The sequence below is a fragment of the Heterodontus francisci genome, chromosome 3, assembly GCF_036365525.1.
Source record: "Heterodontus francisci isolate sHetFra1 chromosome 3, sHetFra1.hap1, whole genome shotgun sequence".
NCBI classification, from domain to species: domain Eukaryota; kingdom Metazoa; phylum Chordata; class Chondrichthyes; order Heterodontiformes; family Heterodontidae; genus Heterodontus; species Heterodontus francisci.
In genome coordinates, this window is record NC_090373.1 from 148,610,058 (window position 1) to 148,627,253 (window position 17,196).

Sequence of the window (17,196 nt, forward strand, 5' to 3'; positions counted from 1 at the left end):
ACATAGGTACATAGGAGCAGGAGTAGGCCATTCAGCCCATCGAGTCTGCTCCGTCATTCAATACGATCATGGAAGATCATCTACTTCAATGCCCTTTTCCCACACTATACCCATATCCCTTTATGTCATTAGTATTTAAAAATCTGTCAATCTCTACTTTAAACATACTCAATGACTGAGCTTCCACAGCTCTCTGGGGTAGAGAATTCCAAAGATTCACAACCCTCTGAGTAAAGAAATTTCTCCTCATCTCTGTCCTAAAGTGGCTTCCCCCTTATTTTGAAATTGTGTCCCCCGGTTCTAGACTCCCCAACCAGGGAAAAGATCTTATCTGCATCTACCCTGTCTATCCCTTTAAGTATTTTGTGGGTTTCAATGAGATCAGATTCTTCGAAACTCCAGAGAATACAGACCCAGTTTCCCCAATCTCTTTTCATAGGACAGTCCCGACATCCCGGGAACAAGTCTGGTAAACCTTTGTTGTACTCCCCCTAAGGTAAGGGGACCAAAATTGCACACAGTACTCCAGGTGTGGTCTAGCCAAGGTTCCATTCAATTGAAGGAAGACTTCGCTGCTCCTGTACTCAAATCCTCTTGCGATAAAGGCTAACATACCGTCAGCCTTTCTAATTTGCTTGCTACACCTGCATGTTAGCTTTCAGTGATTTATTGATGAGGACACCCAGGTCCCTTTGTAATTCACACGTTCTAATCTCTTACCATTTAAGAAATACTCTGCACATCTATTCCTCCTACCAAAATGGAAACCTCACATTTTTCCACATTATATTCCATCTGCCATATACTTGCCCATTCACTTAGCCTGTCCAAATCCCCTTGAAGCTGCTTTGCATCTTCCTCACAATACACATTCCCACCTAGTTTTGTGTCATCTGCGAACTTGAAAATATTACATATCACAACCCTCTGAGAGAAAAAAAGTTCTCCTCATCTCTGTCTTAAATGGGCAATCCCTTATTATTAAATATTGACCCCTAGTTCTAGATTCTCCCACAAGGGGAGACATCCTTTCCACATCCAAGCACTGACCATTACATCTTTTAAGGGAAAATTTGATGAAGAGGAAAGAACAGAGCAATTGCATTAGTTTTGGATTGCTCTATCAGAGAGCCAGCATTGATATGAAGGATGGAATGAACTCTTTCTAGGATGTCATGGTTCTAAAGGTATCCAAAGAGATGACATGCAATCAATTAAAATAAAAACATCCTGTAAGTTTTGATTGGATGCATGTTTGATCAACAACTCTACTTGGGATTGAAAGATACATACTTAAATTTCCTCTAGTCTGGTCAAATTGTGAATGAATATCTCAGCCTATCTTAATAAAATTGAGGATATAGATATGTAATCAGTGTAAGGTTCATCCCCCTTACTGGTACAGGAATGGATGTGACATAATATTTATTTGTGAATCTACTTTATTGAAACAAAGTCAGAACAAGTTTATTAAGTTCTACTCAAACTAAAGCAATAGGGCAGTGATTTACAGTCTAACGTGGGCTATATACTTCGCATATTAGTCCTGGATGGGGAGCGCACATCTTCTGTTGCAGCTTTTGGTCTTCAAACTTCTCTTTGTCTTCTTGTTTCTGGTTCTGTCCACTGTGCAGACCCGACTGGGAGGGTATCTTTTTTCCTGGTTCTTATCCAATTAACCCCTCTTATCCTCAAAGTAATCATGTCCTGAGCATGTTTTCCTTGACCAATCATGCTAATCCTACATAATTTAATAATGCCCTTTAAGTTCACCATTGTCCTATTTCGTCTTATCTCAAGGCTTCTACATTCCGTGGTCTCTTATCTCAGTGAAAGGCCCCTGCATTCCTATTTTCAGCTGGCACAAGCAGTCTGCAAGGACTCTAGTCTCCAGCTGCAGTAAGATTTTTGTTACAACTTGACATTGTCTCTCATAATCCCTCGACCTTGGCATCACTTATATCATGCTCTACATCTACTATACTACAAAACAAGGGTTCAAGCAGGGTTAAATGTTTAATAATCTTACAGATGGGTTTCATAGAATCACAGGATCTTTACAGTACAGAAGGAGACCATTCAGCCCATTATGTCTGCACTAGCTCTCTGAAAGAGCAATTTACCCAGTGCCACTCCCCACCTTCTCCCCATAGCCCTGCACATTCTTCCTTTTCAGATAACAATCCAATTCCCTCTTGAATGCCTCAATTGAACCTGTCTCCACCACACTCTCAGACAGTGCATTCCGGATCCTAACCACTCGCTGCATGAAAAAGATTTTTCTCTTGTTGCCGTTGGTTCTTTTACCAATTACCTTAAATCCGTGCCCTCTTGTTCTCGATCCTTCCAGTAATGGAAACAGTTTTTCCCTATCTACTCTGTCCAAAACCCTCATAATTTTGAATACCTTTATCAAATCTTCTCTCAACCTTCTCTTCAAGGAAAACAGTCCCAGCTTCTCCAATCTATTCTCATAACTGAGGTTGTTCATCCCTGGAACAGTTCTCGTGAATCTTTTCTGCACTCTCTCTAAAGTGTGGCATCCAGAACTGGACACAATACTCCACTTGAGCCCAAACCAGTGTTCTATGCAAGTTTAACATAACTTCCTTGCTATTGTACTCTATTCCCCTATTAATGAAGCCCAGGATGCAGTATGCTCCATTAACTGCTCTCTCAACCTGCCACCTTCAATGATTTATGCACTTATACATCCAGTTCCCTCTGCTCCTGCACCCCCTTTAGAATTGTACCCTTTATTTTAAATTGTCTCTGCATTCTTCCGACCAAAATTACCTCAAAGGTAATGATCTCTGGATTATTACCTGAGTCATGTGCCAATTGGCATAAGGCAAATAAGATTAGAGAAATTAATGGGTGGTTCAAAGACTGGTGTGGTAGAAGTGGGTTCCGGTTCGTGGGGCACTGGCACCAGGACTGGGGAAAGTGATGGATGTACCGTTGGGATGGTCTACACATGAACCATGCTGGGGCCAGTGTTCTAGCGAGCCGCATAACTAGGATAGTAGAGAGGGTTTTAAACTGAATAGTGGGGGCAAGGGATCAAATTTGGGAAGATATGGTAAATCAAGGAGTAGAAACAAGGCAAGAGAGAAAGGTATTAATATGGGAAATGATAAACAGACTGTGACAGGAAGGGACAGAGTGCACAAATCTAAGAGTAAATCAACAGATAAGGCAAGAGGTTACAAAAATAATAAAAGGACAAAACTAAAGACACTGTATCTGAATATATGCAGCATTCGAAACGAAACAGATGAACTGAGAGCACAAATAGAAATAAATAAGTACGATCTGATAACCATTATGGAGACATGGCTGCAAGACGACATAGATTGGGACCTAAATATTGAAGACATTTAGGAAGGACAGGAAGCTCGGAAAAGGTGGAGGGATAGCTCTGTTAATTAATGATGGTATTAGCGCAATAGAGAGGGATGACCTAAGTTCAGGAGACCAGGATGTAGAAGCAGTTTGGGTAATGATGAGAAATCAATAAGGCAAGAAGTCACTTGTGGGAGTGGTCTACAGGGCATCTAACTGCAGGACAGGGTATAAAGGAAGAAATAATGGCAGCTTGCCAGAAAGGTGCAGCGATAATTATGGGGGATTTTAACCTACAAATCAGGAAAAATCAGATGGGCAGAGGTAGCTTAGATGAGGAGTACATAGAATGTTTTCAGAAACAATACATTCTGGAGCCAACCAGAGAGCAGGCTACGCTACACCTGGTATTGCGCAACAAGATAGGATTAATTAATGACCTCATAGCTAAGGTGCCCCAAGGCAGCAGCAATCATAATATGATTGAATTTTACATTCAGTTTGGGGGAGAGAAGAGTGGGTTCAAGACTGGTATTTTAAACTTAAATAAGGGCAATTTTGAGGGCATGAAAGCAGAAGCTAAAGTGAACTGGCAAATCAGGTTAAGGGATAGGTCAACAGAGATGCAGTGGCAGACATTTAAGGGGATATTTCAGAATACAGAGAATAGATACATTTCAACGATAAAGAAAAATTTCAAGGGTGGGACCCGCCATCTGTGGTTAACTAAAACAGTTAAAGATGTATCAAACTTAAAGAAAAAGCCTACAATTGCGCAAAGATGGGTGGCAGATCAGAAGATTATAAAGAATATAAAAAAGAGTAAAGAATAACTAAAAGATTGATAAGAAAGGTTAAATTAGAGTACGAGAGAAAGCTAGCTAGAAATATAAAGACAGATAGTAAGAGTTTCTATAGATATTTTAAAAAGAAAAGAGTTAACAAAGTGAGCATTGGTCCTATAGAAAGAGAGTTTGGGGAATTAATAATGGATAATAAGGAGATGGCAGATGAACGGAACAGGTATTTTGCATCGATCTTCACTATTGAGGATACAAGTAACATCACAGTATTTGCTGTAAGTCAGGAAATGGAAGGGAGGGAGAAACTCAAGAAAATTACAATCACCAGTGAAGTGGTACTGAACAAATTGTTGGAGCTGTGGGCTGATAAGTCCCCGGGTCCTGATGGACTTAATCCTAGGGTGTTAAAAGAAGTGGCTAGTGAGATAGTTAATGCATTAGTTTGAATTTTCCAAAATTCCCTAGATTCGGGGAAGGTTCCGTTAGATTGGAAAATAGCGAATGTAACTCCTTTATTCAAAAAGGGAGGGAGACAGAAAGGAGGAAACTACAGGCCGGTTAGCTTGATATTTGTCTTAGGGAAAATGTTAGAAGTTATTAATAAAGACGTTATAGCAGGGCATTTAGAAAAATTCAAGGTAATCAGGTAGAGTCAACATGGTTTTCTGAAAGGGAAATCATGTTTAACCAATTTATTGGAGTTCTTTGAGGGAGTTACATGTGCTGTGGATAAAGGGGAACCAGTGAACATATTGTACTTAGATTTCCCGAAGGCATTTGATAAGGTGCCACGTCAAAGGTTATTGCAGAAAATAAAAGATCATGGTGTAGGGGGTAACATATTGGCATGGATAGAAGATTGGCTAGCTAACAGGAAACAGAGAGTAGGCATAAATGGGTCATTTTCTGGTTGGCAAGATGTAATGAGTGGTGTGCCACAGGGAACTGTGCTGGGGCCTCAACATTTTACAACTTATATCAATGACTTAGTTGAAAGGACGAAGGTATGGTTGCTAAATTTGCTGATGTCACAAAGATAGGTAGGAAAGTAACTCGTGAAGAGGACATAAGAGGGCTGCAAAGGGATGTAGATAGGTTAAGTCAGTGGGCAAAGATCTGGCAAATGGAGTATAATGTGGAAAAGTATGAAATTGTCCATTTTGGCAGGAAGAATAAAAAAGAATCATATTATCTAAATGATGAGAGATTGCAGAGCTCTGAGATACAGAGGGATCTGTGTGTCCTAGTGCATGAATCGCAAAAGGTTAGTATGCAGGTACAGCACGTAATTAGGAATACAAATAGAATGTTATCATTTATCACGAGGGGAATTGAATACAAAAGTAGGGAGGCCATGCTTCAGCTACACAGGGCATTGGTGTAACCACATCTGGAATGTACACTACTGTTCTCCTTATTTAAGGAAGGATGTAAACGATTTGGAAGCAGTACAGAGAAGGTTTACTGGACTAATACCTGGAATGGGCGGGCTGTCTTACGAGGAAAGATTCGACAGGCTAGGCTTGTATCCGCTGGAATTTAGAAGAGTAAGAGGCGACTTGATTGAAACATATAAGATCCTGAGGGGTCTTGACAGGGTGGATGTGGAAAGAATGTTTCCCCTTGTGGGAGAATCTAGAACTAGGGGTTACTGTTTAAAAATAAAGCATCACCCATTTAAGATAGAGATAAGGAGAATTTTTTTCTCTCAGAAGGTCGTGAGTCTTTGGAATTCTCTCCGGCAAGAGGCGTTGGAAGTAGAGTCTTTGAATATTTTTAAGGCAGAGGTAAATAGATTCTTGATAAGCAAAGGGCTGGAATGTTATCGGGGATAGGTGGAAATGTGGAGTAATCAGTTCATCCATGAAGTTATTGAATGGTGGAGCAGGCTCGAGGGGCTGAGTGGCCTACTCCTGCTCTTAACTCGTATGTTCATATGTATGAATCACTTTACAATTCTCTGCATTAAATTTCATGTGCCACTTGTCTGCTAATTCCATCAACCTGTCTATGTCCTTTTGAAGTTCTACACTATGCTACTCACAGTTCATAATGTTTCTAAGTTTGAAAATTTTGAAATTGTGCCCTATACACCAAGGTCTAGGTCATTAATATATATCAGGAAGAGCCAGTAACACTGACCCTTGGGGAACTCCACTACAAGCCTCTCTCCAATTCGACAAACATCCATTAACCACTACTCTCTGTTTCCTGGCAGCCAATTTTTTATCTATGTTGCTACTGTCCCTTTTATTCCAAGAGCTATAATTTTGCTCACAAGTCTGTTGGGTGGCACTTTATCAAATGCTTTTTGGAAGTCCATGTACACCACATCAACAGCATTACCCTCATCGACCCTCTCTGTTACCTCTTCAAAAACCTCCAGCAAGTTAGTTAAACACTATTTGCCCTTCACAAATCCATGCTGGCTTTCCCTAATTAACTGCATTTGCCCAAGTGATTATTAATTTTGTCCCGAATTATCATTTCTAGAAGCTTCTGCACCACTGAGGTTAAACTGACTGGCCTGTAGTTACTGGGCTTAGCTTTAACCCTATTTGAACAAGGGTATAACATTTGCAATTCTCCAGTCCTCTGGCACCATCCCTGAATCTAAGGAAGAAAGGAAAATTATGGCCTCTGCAATTTCCACTTTCACTACCCTCAGCATGCTTGGATGCATCTCATCCGGTCCTAGTGCTTTGTCAACTTTAAGTACAGACAGCCTATCCAATATCTCCTCTTTATCAATTTTAAACCCTTCAAGTGTTTGAATTACCTTCTCTTTCACCATGACCTGTGTAGCATCCTCTCCCTTGGTAAAGCCAGATGCAAAGTATTCATTTAATACCTCAGCCCTGCTCCCTGCCTCCATGTGTAAATCCACATTTTGGTCCCGAATCAGCCCCACTCCTCCTTTCACCACTCTTTTACAATGTATATGTCTATGGAAGATTTTTGGATTCCCTTTTATATTAGCTGCCAGTCTCTTCTCATACTTTCTCTTTGCTTCTCTTATTTTCTTTTTCACTTCCCTTCTGAACCTTCTATATTCAGCCTTGCTCTTGTTTGTATTATCCTTCTGACATCTGCCATAAGCACATGTTTTCTTCTTCATCTTATCTCTTTCATCATCCAGGGAGCTCTAGATTTGTTTGCCCTACCTTTCCCCTTCATGGGAATGTACCTTGACTGTGCCCGAACTATCTCTTTTTTAAAGGCAGCCCATTGTTCAGTTACCATTTTGCCTGCCAACCTTTGATTCCAATTTATCTGGGTCAGATCCATTCTTACCCCATTGAAGTTGGCCTTTCCCCACTCAATTATTCTTACTCTGGATGGTTCCTTGTCCATTGTCCCCTAAATGTTCTCCTACTGACACTTGATCCACTTGGCCCACCTCATTCCCAAGAACCAGCTCTAGCAGTGCCCCCTTTCTCATTGGACTGAAAACATATTGCTGTAGAAAATTTCCCTGAATGCACTCTAGGAACTCTTGCCCCTCTCTGCCCTTTACACTACTAATAGCCCAGTCTATATTTGAATAATTAAAGTCCCCCATTATAACCACTCTATAATTCTTGCACCTCTTTGTAATTTCTGTGCAAATTTGGTCCTCTACATCTTTCCTACTAGTTGGTGGCCTATAGACTACACCAAGTACTGTAATTGACCTTTTTTGTTCCTCAGCTCTAGCCAAATAGATTCTATCCTTGACCCCTCTGGGACATTCTCTCTGTCCAGCACTGCAATGTTCTCCTTAATCAAAATTGCCACCCTTCCGTCTTTCCTATCTTTCCTAAACACCTTGTATCCAGGAATATTTAGTACCCAGTCCTACCCTTCTTTTAGCCTGGTCTCCATTATCGCCACAACATCATACTTCCACATGGCTATCTGCGCCTGCAGTTCACCAAACTTATTTACCACACTCTGCATTCACATACATGCACTTTTCTGATGTACTTTTACTCTGACCCCACCTAACACTTTACTATTCCTACTCTAGTGCAATCTGTCTCTCTCAATTCTCTGTGCACCTTGATATTCCTCTTTTGCATTATCTCCTGGTTCCCACACCTCTGCCAAGTTAGTTTAAACCCTTCCCAACAGCAGTAGCAAGCCACCCCGCAAGGACATTGGTCCCAGCTCTGTTCAGGTGCAACCCGTCCGGTCTGTATAGGTTCCATCTCCAGCAGAACTGGTCCCAGTGTCCCAGGAATCTAAAGCCCTCCCTCCTGCACCATCTCTCCAGCAACACATTTATCTGTTCTATCCTCCTATTTCTATACTCACTCGCGCATGGTACCGGGAGTAGTCCGGAGATAACTACTTTTGAGGTCCTGCTTGCTAATTTTGACCTAGCTCCCTAAATTCCGACTGCAGGACCACATCTCTTTTCCTACCTATGTCGTTGGTACCAATGTGGACCAGGACTGCTGGCTGTTCACCCTCCTCCCTCATGGAGTGTCAGCAGCAAATTGCCACATCAGGTGACATCAGAGACTTTGCGCCAGGGCCAGTTCACATTTAAAACTCTGAACCCAAGAAAAAGGACATTAATAAACTTGCAGAATGGGCGAGTAATTGTCAAATGAATTTCAATACAGGTAAGAGCAAGGTGGTGCATTTTGGTAGGAAGATTAAGGAGGCCACAAATTGCTTGGATAATAAGAGTCTAAATGAGGTACAGGTGCAGAGGGATCAAGGATACACATTCACAAATCACTAAAAGTAGCAACGCAGGTCAATAAGTCATTAAGAAAAAGCAAACCAAACACTGGGGTTCTTTTCTAAAAGGATTGAATTGAAAACCTGAGAAGTTATAGTAATCTTGTATTGAGATACTAAAAGCATCCCAATAATAGTAGAAAATGTGGGGGCAAAAGGAAGGGAGAAACTTAAAACAATCATTATCACTACAGAAAAATTATTAGGCAAACTGATAGGATTAAAGGCTGACACGTCCCCTGGAACCAATGGCCTACATTCTAAGGTCTTAAAAGAAGTGGCTGCATAGATAGTGGATGCATTGTTTGTAATTTTCCAAAGTCTTTATATTCTGGAAAGGTCCCAGCGGATTGGAAAACTGCAAATGTAACACCCTATTCAAGAATAAAGGGAGACAGAAAACAAGAAACTATAGGTCAGTTATTGTTTTATGAAAGGGCAATTCTGTTTGACAAATATATTAGTTGCTTTGAGGATGTAACAAACAGGTTGGATAAAAGGGAGCCCGTAGATATAATGTATTTGGATTTCCAAAAATTTCCAATAAGTTGCCACATAAAAGGTTACTGCACAAAATAAGAGCTCATGGATTTGGTGGTAATATATTAGCATGGATAGAGGATTGGCTAACTAACAGAAAACAGAGCATCTGGATAAATGGGTCATTTTCAGGTTGGCAAACTGTAACTAGTGGGGTGTCACAGGGATCAGTGCTGGGGCCTCAACTATTTACAATCTATATTAATACACATTAATACACAGGGCCCTGTGCAGACAGAAAGAATATGTACACGCATTTCGCCTGTTTCAGCTGAACAAAATAAGCGATAGCCATTCGCTTCTTCATTCCTCAGGGCAATGCCTTGACCAATCAGAGTCAAACTGCCTGGTTTAAATTTCAAACAAAGCTTGGCACTGTAAACTGATGCATTCTTCATGGCAATGCCTCTACCAATCAGAGTTCACTTGCCAACCAATCAGCACTCTCTTCTCATGCAGTATAAGTTGTTGCTTTCCCTTATACGGGTTATTCTTCCTGATGAGTGCAAGACGAAAAGCTTCGACAACATGTCTCTATTTTCAACAATTCTAAATGAATGACTTGGATGAAGTGACCGGGTGTATTGAGTTAACGATTCATGTACGTGACCTTCATCAGAACTTCGTCAGTACTGATGAAGGGTCGTAGACCTAAAATGTTAACTCTGTTTCTCTCTCTAAAGAAGCTGCCAGACCTGCCGACTATTTCCAGCAAATTCTGTTCTCATTTCAGAGTTCCAGCATCCACGGTATTTTGCTCTTATTATATTGGTAAGAATGTGGAATGTGTTACCACAGGAGTAGTTGTGGCAAATAGCATAGATGCATTTAGGGGGAAGATAGATAAGCTCATGCTGGAGAAAGGAATAGAATGTTATGCTGATAGGGTGAAGGTTGAGAGGAGAATTGGTAAAGGAGTTCAAAATCATGAAGGGTCTGGACAGAGTAGATAGGGAGAAACTGTTCCCGTTGATAGAAGGGTCAATAACCAAGGGCACCGATTTAAAGTGATTTGCAAAAGAACCAGAGGCAACTTGAGGAAAAGCTTTTTATGCAGTGAGTGGTTAGGATCTGGAATGCATTGACTGAGAGTGTGGTGGAGGCAGATTCAATCGAGACTTTCAAAAAGAAATTGGATAATTATCTGAAGAGTAAAGATTTGGCTATGGGAAAAAGGCAAGGGAGTAGCTCTTACAGAGAGTTGGCACAGACACGATAGGCAAATGACCTCCTTCTGCGCTGTAACCATTCTATGATTCAATTCTAGGATTAGCCAAATATTTATCCTTTTTGCAAAATCAGGGACCTTGGATGAGTATCTCTAGGACCTGGTCCTCAAATATGTTCTTCTGTAGCCTGAAGGCTTGCATTGTAAGTAATTTGGCTGAGTAAAAAGCTGCCCTGCTCTCCGCTGTGCTAGTGCAGGGGTTTAAATGATGCTTTAGTATGTTTAACCATGGTTGGGTATTATTATTATGAATAAACCCATATGAGTTGTTACTGTGCACAAATTATTCCTGCTACAAAAAAGAGTGTCAATGAACGGGCTTCATTGCTTCCAGAAGCTTTTGGAAATTTGCAGTTAACATCAGAATATCACACCAGAAACAATTACTCAGCTGTAATCTCTCTCTATCACAAACTAAAGTTCTAAAATAAAGTAGGAACCACTGTTGCCATGTTATCAGATGAACGCTTAAAATGGTCACATTAATTTGCACTCTGCATCATTTTTTATAGCGCTGTTATCCCATTTATTTTAATCACGCCAATGCCATTGTTAAAAGTAGCAGAGGAAAGGCTAATGTTCCTGTGAAACACCTTGGGATGTTTTACTATGTTAAAGACGCTATATAAATTCAAGTTGTTGTTGCCTGGTCAGAGGCATATCAGGCTGCCAAATAGCAGAATTAGGTTTCAGCTGGGTTGCAGGGGGGGAATGTGGACTGTGCCCCAAATGAACAATTATTTTAGAAAGGAAATTATTGAAATGCAGTCCCATTTATAATTGAGGACTCTGGGGACAGACGCAAGTATTTTCAGGTGAGGGTGGGGGGTGGTGGTGGAGTGGGCAGAATAATTCTTCTCCCCCCAGACTGGCACGCATCACTGCCATTTGCAGTTGAACCCTTAGTGACAAGGGACCCTCCGCTTGTCCCTGCAAGCTTTGGTTGAGACAGCTGTGGAGGGTCGGGTGGGCGCATTCCAGCATTTATACCGAGATGTGCCCCAATACCCCACCGTCTTGATTTTTGGTCAAACCACCCCACCGCAACCACCACCCACCGCCCCCACCCCCCCCCCCCAACATCCCCCACCCCACCCCCCGCATCTTCTTTATCTGTGATGACAAAGCGATTTCACAGCAAATACTGGCTGAATTTTACCAGCATTTTGGAGGTAGGCTGGGAGACAGTAAGGCTGGCAAAATAGCGTGGGAAGGTGTTGGGTACCATGCCAAACATTTTCCAAATGCCATGCCATTTTGCCAGTGGCAGGAAAGCTGGCAGACCACCTGTCCAGAGCCCATTTGAGCCACTTAAGTGGCCAATTAAGAGGCTCTTCCTGCTTCTGCTGTAATTTTACCAGCAGCTGGGGGACCTGTCACCGCGTGGAAAGACTGCCAGGTAAAACCTGACGGCCTGTCAACGGGCTCCGGAAGGGGAAGGGCTTCCTTTTTGGGTACTCTTAGGGTCAGAAGGGCCCCCCCGCAGTGGCAATGGCCACCCTCACGGCAATAATGCTGCCTGCCCTCAGCAGAAACCCCCACCCCCTTACCTGACTGGCCCCAACCCCCCGGACACCACTTACCTGACTTTAAGGATGCATGGCCATTGATGCACCCTCATCCTCCAGGGCAGCCTCTGCAGTGGTGGTGCTGCTAAGGCTGCTGAGCTGTTTGCCTTCTGATTGGGCCAGCAGCTCTTGGTGGCAGGCCTCTATCCTTAATAGGATCGACAGCCCCAAGTCCCGACCCCCACCAAAGTGGGGTCGCACCCACTGCTTTCAGCCCTGGTGGCGGGACCCCTACCACCTTCACTAAATCCAGCCCTATGTTTCAAAATGTAAAATAAGTAAGGATAACTGTAGATCTGAAGAATATCAGAAATTGCTGGCAATACACATCAGGTCAGGCAGCTTCTGGAAAAAGAAAAGAAAGGTTACGAGGTTATGATGTTTTGAGATTGTAACGTTTCATCAAAATGTTCTGATGAAGGATTCACATTCAAAATGTCATAACTTGTCTTTTTGCAAGTTTTGGCTGATGTGCTGTATTTCAAGCAATTTATGTTTTTTACGTATACAAGCATTCGAATTAGGAGCAGGATTAGGCCACTCGGCCCCTTGGGCCTGCTCTGCCATTCAACAAGATTATGATTGATCTGATTGTAACCTAAACTCCACATTCCCGCCACCCCCAATAACCTTTCACCCCCTTGCTTATCAAGAATTTATCTACCTCTGCCTTAAAAATATTTGAAGTCTCTGCTTCCACTGCCTTTTGAGGAAGAAAGTGCCAAAGACTCATGACCCTCTGAGAGAAATAATTTCTCCTAATCTTTGTCTTTAATGGCCGACCCTTTATTTTTAAACAGTTACCCCTAGTTCTAGATTCTCCCACAAGAGAAAACATCCTTTACACATGCACCCTGTCAAGACCCCTCAGGATCTTATATGTTTCAATCAAGTCATCTCTTCTTCTAAACTCCAGCGGATACAAGCCCAGCCTCTCCAACCTTTCCTCATAAGACAACCCGCCCATTCCAGGTATTAGTCGAGTAATTAGTCTCTGAACTGCATCCAACGCATTTACGTCCTTGCTTAAATAAGGAGAACAATACTGTACATAGTACTCCATATGTGGTCACATCAATGCCCTGTATAGCTGAAGCATAACCTCCCTACTTTTGTATTCAATTCCCCTCACAATAAATGATAATATTCTATTAGCTTTCTTAATTACTTGCTGAACCTACAAACTAACCTTTTGCAATTCATGTACTTGGACACACAGATCCGTCTGCATCTCAGAGCTCTGCCATATCTCACCATTTAGATAATATGCTTCATTTTTATTCTTCCTGCCAAAATGGACAATTCCACATTTTCCCACATAATACTCCATTTGCCAGATCTTTGCCCACTCACTTAACCTATCTATATCCCTTTGCAGCTTCCTTATGTCCTGTTTACAAGTTACTTTCCTACCTATCTTTGTGACATCAGCAAATTTAGCAACCATATCTTTGGTCCCTTCATCCAAATCATTGATATAAATTGTAAAACATTGAGACTGCAGCACAGATCCCTGTGGCACGCCAACATCTTGCCAACCAGAAAATGACCCATTTATGCCTGCTCTCTGTTTCCTGTTAGCTAGCTAATCTTCTATCCATGCCAAAATGATACCCCCTAGACCATGAGCTTTTATTTTCTGTAATAACCTTTTTTGTGGCAACTTATCGAATGCCTTTGGGAAATCTAAGTACAATACATCTACCGATTCCCCTTTATCTGCAGCACATGTTACTTCTTCAAAGAACTCCAACAAATTGGTTAAACATGATTTCCCTTTCACAAAACCATGTTGATTATCTTGAATTTTTCTAAGTGTCCTGCTATAATGTCTTTAATAATAGCTTCTAACATTTTCCCTATGACAGATATTAAGCTAACTGACCTGTAGTTTCCTGCTTTCTGTCTCCCTCCCTTTTTGAATAAAGGAATTACATTGGTTATTTTCCAATCTAATGAACCTTCCCCAAATCTAGGGAATTTTGGAAAATTCAAACTAATGCATTAACTATATCTTTATCTTTTTTAGTTAACCATGGATGATAGGTCCTCCCTTGGAATTTTTCCTTCTCGTTGGAAAGTATCTATTCTGTGTAGTCTGAAATGTCCCCTTTAAATGTCTGCTACTGCATCTCTATTGACCTATCCGTTAACCTAAGTTGCCAGTTCACTTCAGCTAGCTCTGCTTTAATGCCCTCATAATTGCCCTTGTTTAAGTTTAAAATACTAGTCTTGGACCGATTCTTCTCTCTTTCAAACTGAATGTAAAATTCAATCATATTATGATAGCTGCTACCTAGGTGTGCCCCCTTCACTATGAGGTCATTAATTAATCCTATCGCATTGCTCAATACCAGGTCTAGTAAAGCCTGCTCTCTGGTTGGCTCCAGAATGTGCTGTTCTAAGAAACTATCCCAAAAATATTCTATGAATTTCTCATCTAGGCTACCTTTGCCCATCTGATTCTTCCAGTCCATATGTAGATTAAAGTGTGATGGATTTCAAAGTGTGATGGATCTCACTACAGTATGCTTGAAAGAGGGTTCTAAAGCTTTGTGCTCATATTCTTTCTTTTGGGCCTCCTTATCTCGAGAGACAATGGATACGCGCCTGGAGGTGGTCAGTGGTTTGTGAAGCAGCGCCTGGAGTGGCTATAAAGGCCAATTCTGGAGTGACAGGCTCTTCCACAGGTGCTGCAGAGAAATTTGTTTGTTGGGGCTGTTGCACAGTTGGCTCTCCCCTTGCGCCTCTGTCTTTTTTCCTGCCAACTACTAAGTCTCTTCGACTCGCCACAATTTAACCCTGTCTTTATGGCTGCCCGCCAGCTCTGGCGAATGCTGGCAACTGACTCCCACGACTTGTGATCAATGTCACAGGATTTCATGTCGCGTTTGCAGACGTCTTTATAACGGAGACATGGACGGCCGGTGGGTCTGATACCAGTGGCGAGCTCGCTGTACAATGTGTCTTTGGGGATCCTGCCATCTTCCATGCGGCTCACATGGCCAAGCCATCTCAAGCGCCGCTGACTCAGTAGTGTGTATAAGCTGGGGATGTTGGCCGCTTCAAGGACTTCTGTGTTGGAGATATAGTCCTGCCACCTGATGCCAAGTATTCTCCGAAGGCAGCGAAGATGGAATGAATTGAGACGTCGCTCTTGGCTGGCATACGTTGTCCAGGCCTCGCTGCCGTAGAGCAAGGTACTGAGGACACAGGCCTGATACACTCGGACTTTTGTGTTCCGTGTCAGTGCGCCATTTTCCCACACTCTCTTGGCCAGTCTGAACATAGCAGTGGAAGCCTTACCCATGCGCTTGTTGATTTCTGCATCTAGAGACAGGTTACTGGTGATAGTTGAGCCTAGGTAGGTGAACTCTTGGACCACTTCCAGAGCGTGGTCGCCAATATTGATGGATGGAGCATTTCTGACATCCTGCCCCATGATGTTCGTTTTCTTGAGGCTGATGGTTAGGCCAAATTCATTGCAGGCAGACGCAAACCTGTCGATGAGACTCTGCAGGCATTCTTCAGTGTGAGATGTTAAAGCAGCATCGTCAGCAAAGAGGAGTTCTCTGATGAGGACTTTCCGTACTTTGGACTTCGCTCTTAGACGGGCAAGGTTGAACAACCTGCCCCCTGATCTTGTGTGGAGGAAAATTCCTTCTTCAGAGGATTTGAACGCATGTGAAAGCAGCAGGGAGAAGAAAATCCCAAAAAGTGTGGGTGCGAGAACACAGCCCTGTTTCACACCACTCAGGATAGGAAAGGGCTCTGATGAGGAGCCACCATGTTGAATTGTGCCTTTCATATTGTCATGGAATGAGGTGATGATACTTAGTAGCTTTGGTGGACATCCGATCTTTTCTAGTAGTCTGAAGAGACCACGTCTGCTGACGAGGTCAAAGGCTTTGGTGAGATCAATGAAAGCAATGTAGAGGGGCATCTGTTGTTCACGGCATTTCTCCTGTATCTGACGAAGGGAGAACAGCATGTCAATAGTCGATCTCTCTGCACGAAAGCCACACTGTGCCTCAGGGTAGACGCGCTCGGCCAGCTTCTGGAGCCTGTTCAGAGCGACTCGAGCAAAGACTTTCCCCACTATGCTGAGCAGGGAGATTCCACGGTAGTTGTTGCAGTCACCGCGGTCACCTTTGTTTTTATAGAGGGTGATGATGTTGGCATCGCGCATGTCCTGGGGTACTGCTCCCTCGTCCCAGCACAGGCATAGCAGTTCATGTAGTGCTGAGAGTATAGCAGGCTTGGCATTCTTGATTATTTCAGGGGTAATGCTGTCCTTCCCAGGGGCTTTTCCGCTGGCTAGGGAATCAATGGCATCACTGAGTTCCGATTTGGTTGGCTGTATGTCCAGCTCATCCATGACTGGTAGAGGCTGGGCTGCATTGAGGGCAGTCTCAGTGACAGCATTCTCCCTGGAGTACAGTTCTAGGTAGTGCTCAACCCAGCGGTCCATCTGTTTGCGTTGGTCAGTGATTATGTCCCCCGATTTAGATTTGAGGGGGGTGATCTTCTTGATGGTTGGCCCAAGAGCTCTCTTCATGCCATCATACATTCCTCTGATGTTTCCGGTGTCTGAGGCCAGCTGAATATGACTGCATAGGTGTTGCCAGTAGTCGTTTGCGCAACGCCTAGCTGTTCTTTGTGCAGTACTTCTGGCTGCTTTAAGTGCTGCGGATGTTAAATCGCTGGGGGCTTTCTTGTAGTTCAAAAGTGCAATGCGCTTAGCGGCTATGACAGGTTCCAGCTCCATTATGAGATTGAAACCAGTCTGCATTTCTCTTCGCACTTTTGCCGTAGGTGGTCAAAGCTGACTCATAGATGGCGTCTCTGATGTGGGCCCACTTGGTCTCAGCATCCCCTGTGGGAGTGTTTTGAAGGGCTGTTACAAGTGAATTTAGAAATTTTTGTAACAGCTGTGGGTGAGAAATTCTGCTCGTGTTGATGCGCGGGTGGCCCTTCTGCT